Genomic DNA, 7971 nt, shown 5'->3' with positions numbered 1-7971 from the left:
ACAATGGCACACACTGTGTATAAAAGCCCTACATATACTTTCCATAAATCACAGGCAACTCACACCTGTTTTATTTTTGAATGCATTTATAGTTACATTAATTACAATAAATTACATTATGTAAGGAATAATTGATGATGGGCCATTGAATTATTAGAAGATAATGCACACCCAAGGTGATTTTAGACCCATAAAAACTATTGCCGCAAAGATGTTACAAAAATGATTTTTCTTTGAAGCTAACTGCCACTAATACAAAAGCAAAAAATACAAATTAAATAGTTTTTTTTTTTTTTCCAGATAGTAGCCTAGTAAAGGCTTCTAGAAATAGCCTACTACAGACATTTCATGAAGTAATACATGTAAAGATAGTCTTCACTGTATACATTAAATATAGATTATTCTTATTAACAACTTTTCGTGTAAGTGTGTAGCAATAACAGAACTTAAGAGAACGTAAGCTAAAGAACTCGGCATTCGCTCGCTGACTGAGAGGCACGTTATTCTGTGAGCGCACTTTCGGTGTGTGAGCACAGAAACCCGTCAGCTTTTAAATACTGGACAAGACTTAAAAACACATGCAAATACTGAATATCACTTTCTTTAGTCGTTTCTTGAAGATGGTTAAGGACTCAGCTGCTCGGATTGATTTGGGCAGGTCATTCCACCAGGAGGGAACAGTTAATGAAAAAGTCTGTGAAAGTGATTTTGTGCCTCTTTTAGATGGCACAATAATACGCCGTTCACTTGCAGAACGCAAGGTTCTAGAGAGCACATAACTCTGGAGTAATGAATTTAGGTAAATGGGTGCAGAGCCAGTGGTGGTTTTGTAGGCAAACATTAATGCCTTGAATTTAATGCGAGCAGCTACTGGTAGCCAGTTCAAATTGATGAACAGAGGTGTGACGTGTTCTTTTCGGTTCATTAAAGATTAATCTTGCAGCGGCATTTTGGATTAATTGTAGAGGTTTGATAGAAGTGGCTGGAAGACCTGCCAAGAGAGCATTGCAATAGTCCAGCCTGGATAGAACAAGAGCTTGAACAAGGAGTTGTGTTGCATGTTCTGAAAGAAAGGGCCTGATCTTCCTAATGTTGTATAAAGTAAATCTGCAGGACCGGGCAGTTTTAGCAATGTGGTCTGAGAAAACATTTTACATTATTTTACATTTTACATTATTGACACACTATTTTCCTATTTCATACTCTAAAGTTGTTTTGACACAATCTGTATTGTTAAAAGCGCTATATAAATAAAGGTGACTTGTCTTAGACAGTGGTATAAAAAGGCAGAATTCGGTATACAGTTTATTGATAAATTAATTATACATGAAAGCAGGTAAGCCCAGAAGAACAGACGCCTTTTCCTCCCATAAAGAAACCGCGGCTTAATGAAGATGGTGATTAAAAAATATATACGTATATATATGCTATAGAAATTATTAAAAAATATATTCTGTGTACATGCAAACAGATGAGCCCCTATGAGCTGAACTGCTTGATAAGCGTTTTCTTCCCCATAGAAAACCGTGCTTAACGTGGCTTAATATGAGAAGACAGTGATATAAAAAGCCCAAATTTTATATATATTTTTAAATATACTACAGGCAATCAACGCAGTAATCCATTAAGCCAGTGGTTTTCAAACCTTTTACAATGGCGTACCCCCTACAGAGAGTAGGGCAGAGATTCAACGCGAGGGTCTCCAGACGCGGTTTTGAGACATGATGCAATCAAAAAAAAAAACAGTTGTCATGCTAACTTCCTACTGTAAACAGAAGCTCGCAACGCTTGCCCCGCCTCAGAGTTCTTCTGATTGGTCAACTGCTTTGGAACTGACATTGATGAGCGGCGCTCATGTGCTAGGCGAGTCTTCGGGTTTGAGTCGTTCGTTCATCACGTGACAGCCCCATAAGCTTCCCTACATAAGAAGCAATCATTGTCTTGAGTGTGCGGTTGACACGTTCAGTCAGATTTGTTTGGGGATGGTAAGCTGTAGTCAATTTCTGAATTACATCCCATTGCTTGCAAACTAGGTTATGCAGGTGAGAGGTGAATTGAGCCCCACGGTCGACTACTATTTGCGGAGCTTTTGCCGTTCTCAAAGGGAACAGCTCTACCCATTTAGAGTAGTAGTCGACAACAACCAGCTAGGGCTGGCCGATTTTGCAAAAAAATTAAAATCTCGATTTTTCCAGAATCTTTGACAGATTCTCGATTTTTTACGATTTTTAACTAGTCAACTTGAAAATGTAACTAACTACAACATGATTCAAGTTACTTTTTCTTTATTAACCCTCTAATTAAAGAAAATTGTATTCCAAGTGCAGCACACATGCAGTTGTCAACATGATGTAAATGTTGAACAAATCACTTGTTAAATATCTTTGCAGAAAAGATGCAAAAACTACAACTACATATTGTACAAACTTGTCTTATACATATTATGTTTTCAGAAATAATACGAGGAAAATCATTTTAGAAAATCTCAAAAGTCAAGGTAATTCAAATTCAAAATGACATAACACCAGTTGACTTTTATTAACTAAAAATGTTCTTGAAAAACAACAGCAGCTTTCAGCCTGTCACCATGATGCAAACATGAAATATCAGACATACAGTAGTAGTTCTTTACAGGTTTTTTATTCGATCGCGCAGCTTTTCCATTGTTTTTTTTTGTGTAAACATGGATGTGTTTGACTGTTGCGCTCGCGTCTCTTGCAGTGTCTCATGCATGAAACGCCATTCGAAAACCCATTAAGCAGTCATTTAGTAAGCACAAGTCTTTGTTAGACTTTCTAAAAAAGTCCCACTTCCAGTTTATTTAAATGGGTTTGCTATACCGTGTTTGCGGACATGGCTCCAAAAGGCCAGATCGACTAGAGGGTGCCATTTGCGTATCGTCATGGGCCCCTCGAGTGGGCGGGAAAGTTTGGTGTCCCTATGACCTCCTTTAGGGGTCAAAATATCAAAAAAGGGGTCCGTCAAACTGAAGTGGAATCCATGTCCGTCAGCGTGTGGATTCTACTGAGTCTGCTGAGTACAGTACAGGTGGTTTCATCAACAATATTGCTCATACTTATGAAAAATACACTTTATTAACATCTGTCCACGGGCCCTGTACAGAAGGCCCATTAAATAAATTGCAGGTGGGATCTTGAAAATTATACATAATTTTAATGCAAATTATACACTATTTTGACATGAATGGATTTCACTGAGTCTGCTGAGTACAGTACAGTTGTTTTCATCAACAATATCACTCATACTTATGAAAAACACACTTTATTCACATGTGTCCACGGGCCCTACAGAAGGCCCATTAAATACATTGCAGGTGGGATCTTTTCAATTCTACTTAATTTTTATGCAAACTATACACTATTTTGACATGAAACTGACACAAATGGATTCCACTGAATCTCCTGAGTACAGTAGACATGGTGTCATCAACAATATTGATCATACACCTCTGATAATGATCCTATTCAATAAGTTGCAAATGGGATGGTTGTCCACTTACCCTCTATCAGAATCCAGAGTTTCAAGAAGACTGAAGAAACTTTTTTTTTTCGACCGGAAAAAACTCAAAGGGGTACATAGGTTAAACGTACCTATTAAGCTCACATACCCATTAAGCACACTTCCATATTTGAGCTCAGATTATAAAAATAAAAAAAATAATGTATTATCATACTTGATGTCTTAACCAATTGATGTGTTTGTTACTACATATCTCCTGTAATTTCAAGTCAGTCAGATCATTGCACACTGAGATATGAGTATCCATGTGTTCATACTGTCTGGTGGCCATTTTGAAAGCTGTCTGAAAACTTTCACCAAAAGAGTAGCACCTTAAATGTGCATTTTTTTTTTAGACGTTTAAGCCTTTATTTGGGGGGTGTTTCACTACTTACTGTAAAATCATAATATTATAAATTTACAGTTTATTGCTGGTCTGTGGTTTTATAGAGCTGTAATTTTGAAAGATTTCATATTATTTTAAGGTGAGTTTAAAGGGTGCACTACTGTGAAAATCTCACAGCTTCAGTGTGACATCAATAAGAAAAAGTATAATTTCATACATATTGTCAATAATAGTTGTTCATATTAAAATATGTGTGAACTTAATACATGACCTAGATTATTTATTTTGCAAAATCTTGTCATTTTAATAAATATTACATTAAATGTATTCAAAATTGTTGCTGCTCCAATTAAGCTCAGTGTGCTCTCTTTAAGCTCTTCCACATTGAACGTCTATGTAAATACTTCATAAAAACTTTAAATATAAAACTTTAAATATTAACTATGGTTTTCACTTTAAGTTAATCTTAATAAAATGTTTAATAACTTATTTTAACAGCTTTAAGACAACTAGACGTAACTATATTACCAAAGATGAAAGAGGCATGTCATTCGTTCAAAGAAGGAGCCATCGGAAACCTGTCGTATCTGTCCAGGAAACAAGCAACTAAAGGCTGGAATAAACTACACGACTTTTAAAATTTGAACAGATTTTTAAAACACCAGTGTATGACGTGATCCTCAGTCGTTTAGTGCATGATGGCTAATTTTCCTTTGTGACTTGTAAATAGTCACAAAGGAAATATTAAACACGTTTGATCTCCTCCGACTGGATGGAATCAACGTCTGAAGCTAAATAATAAGAGTCTGTGATCATCATACACTACATGATTTTCTATGGAATCAGTCGGCTCAAATCTGCAGACTGGCTCTGACCTTTGGCAACAAGTATCAACTTCTCCAGACTGTAAATCTGTGGAAAATCAGGGCAAAAATCGTGCAGTGTTTAAGAGACTGTAGACAAGTTGACATCCATTTAATAACAGGCTTCATAATGAGGCTAGTTTCTGTGTTCATACCCATGAATTAAATGTTTTATTGGTTTGTTTTGTTATTTGATTTTTGAATGTGTTACTTAGCTGAACGTGGACTAGTCTAGATGTTGCAATTTTCTTTAATGACACTTCACAATGAATATATAACTGATCAAATTGAGTGCCTTGTTGCTTAATTTTAGTGTTCTGTTTGTTTGTTTGTTTTGTTTTTGTAATTGACTTTGTAACTTCAAATAAAATATTTTTCAATTATTCTTTAAAATGGTTGTTTAAAATAAACAAGAATTTTTAATAAAACATGATGTGAGCTTAATGGGAACAGGGGTGTGCTTAAAGGGTACAAAACTGTACCCATTAAGCACAGCTAGACTTTTTGCACTTAATTATGTATATCTTAATCAAAATGCTTTTGTCATTTAAAATAAAATTTAATATTTTTGTGTGAGAGATATTTTATTTTAACTTTTTGTACTGAAACCAATATCTTGTGCACTAAAAATGTCTCAATGTAGATTTTGGTGAGCTTAATAGGTACATTTACCCTACGTACGCACAAGGCGTTCGTTTCCTCACGCGTTCGCTGGGCCGTGGACGCTGGTTCGCAGACGGTAATCGGTACAAAATCTTGATCCACCATCTTTCTTTGGAACTACTACAACAGGTGAAGCCCAAGGTGAGACAGAAGGACGAATGATTTTTTTCGCTAACAAATCCTCAATTTCTGAATTCTCAGTTTTTCTTCTGGAGAACAAAATGGCCGCAAATAACCTTGGCTCAGCCTGGGCTAGTTTGAAAACTATAACAGGCCTTCAGAATGTACAAAATAGCAGCCAGGTTATTCTGGAAGGGTTTAATTCAGATGCTGATTTTGCTAATGCACTTAATTATTTTTATAATCATTTCGATATTTCTGATTTTAGTAATGAAATTCAGGAACTGAGTGATAAAATTAGGGATAATCAGCACAGAATAAAATGGCCGCAAATAACCTTGGCTCAGCCTGGGCTAGTTTGAAAACTATAACAGGCCTTCAGAATGTACAAAATAGCAGCCAGGTTATTCTGGAAGGGTTTAATTCAGATGCTGATTTTGCTAATGCACTTAATTATTTTTATAATCATTTCGATATTTCTGATTTTAGTAATGAAATTCAGGAACTGAGTGATAAAATTAGGGATAATCAGCACTTTGATATAGATCAAAATGATGTTGAAAAGGCTTTCCTTTCAATATGGGTAAACAAGAGCTGTGGGCCTGATAATATGGACGTTTGCTTAAAGCCTGTGTAAAAGAATTGAGTCCTGTTTTTACCTATATTTTTAATAAGTCTTTACAGGTACAGAATGTACCTAAGGTGTGGAAAGATGCTGTGGTAGTCCCGGTTCCCAAGTCCAGTAGTCCCAATACCCTTAATGATTTTAGACCAGTTGCTCTTACAATTTTAATGAAAACCCTTGAAAAACTGGTAAGGGAAGAAATTTTAAGGAAAACTGAACATATACTTCACCCTATGCAATTTGCTTAGGCCACATAGAGGAGTAGAGGACACTACAGTTATGTTGTTGAATTTACTTGCTAAACACTTGGGCCACATAGAGGAGTAGAGGACGCTACAGTTACGTTGTTGAACTTACTTGCTAAACACTTGGAGGGTAATGGGTCTCATGCTAGACTTTTATTTGTTGATTTTTCATCTGCTTTTAACACAATCCAACCCCATGTTCTAATTAATAGGCTTTTAGAACAGTTTACATTGAGTAACAATATTGTGGGCTGGATTCTTTATTTCTTAACTAATAGGACACAGAGAGTAAGGGTAAATGGAACCCTGTCTGACCAAGTTTGTTCCTCTACGGGCTCCCCACAAGGATGTGTGCTTTCACCTCAATTATTTATGCTCTACACAAATATGGGTCAGAGTAAGTGGGAAAATTGGACTATTTTAAAGTATGCAGATGACACTGTTATTGTTAGTGAGCTTCAGAGCAATGAGACCAGCCATGGCCCAATTACTGATGACTTTATAAAGTGGTGTGAGGAATCCTACCTCCAATTAAACTTATCTAAGACAAAAGATATGATTATTGATTTCAGGAAACAAGCCACCAAAATATTTAAACTATCAGACAATTCAACAGACAGATGAAGGCTGTAATACTAAGGATGATCACCGGATGGAGTCATAGGATAATAAATAATCTAATCCTGTTCAGCTCATCCTCAAGTGTATCAGAAAGAAAAAAAATAATGCACAGAATCAGTTGATATGTACTGTACTGTCAGTATAATTTTACATAATTATTGTAAAAATGCTTATAGAGCATTAAAATAATTTTTAAAAATCTTTAAAGGAAAAATCATTAAACGTATTATATATTCTATCCTCTATCACTGATAGGATAAGAAATATTTTAAGTCTGACCATTTACTGCTCAGTTCCATTAATTAGAATAAGAAACAAATATATAAAATAAGTTAATATGTACTTTATTGGTAATATAGATTTATATTATTTCACAATTGCTTATAGATCATTAAAATAATTTTTACAAAGTGTTGGTAACAATTTACAATAAGGTCTCTTTGGTTAACATTAATTCAATCATGACAACTCTCGGAACATTTTAGCATGGTGATGGATATGACAATGTTAATGCATTTGGTCTTGGCGGAACAGATCTGCTACGCTGCTGCTGAATTGCTGCTGCTGTTGGTTATTGCTGTAGTTGTAGATTATTGCTGCTGCTGCAAGCAAGTACAGGAACTTGCTACTGCCAATGCATATAGCGATACGGTGCCGTGAGTATTTAAGACATGCTGCTGCTGCACAAATAGCATATAAAATAACCCCGTAGCAGACCTATAAAGGTGGAGCTGGGGAAGGTGGAGGGTTTCAGAGAACTCTGAAAGTGCGGCTGCAGGAATCTCAGTGAATGCTAGCCAGCCATATAAATGCAAGGCAGTAAGCTCATTGGCTGCATATGCAGCATGAACCAATCAGCTTGTGCCAAGTCGTTTAACTCTCTGAATATCGTCAGTTACGTTAACACCCCGTCAGAATGCACCATCTAGAGTTTCATGACTGAACTATATATATATATATATATATATA

Source organism: Sinocyclocheilus rhinocerous, unplaced genomic scaffold, assembly GCF_001515625.1.
Source record: "Sinocyclocheilus rhinocerous isolate Xijiao unplaced genomic scaffold, SAMN03320098_v1.1 scaffold804, whole genome shotgun sequence".
Lineage (NCBI taxonomy): Eukaryota > Metazoa > Chordata > Actinopteri > Cypriniformes > Cyprinidae > Sinocyclocheilus > Sinocyclocheilus rhinocerous.
Note: the sequence above shows the minus strand (reverse complement) of the source record.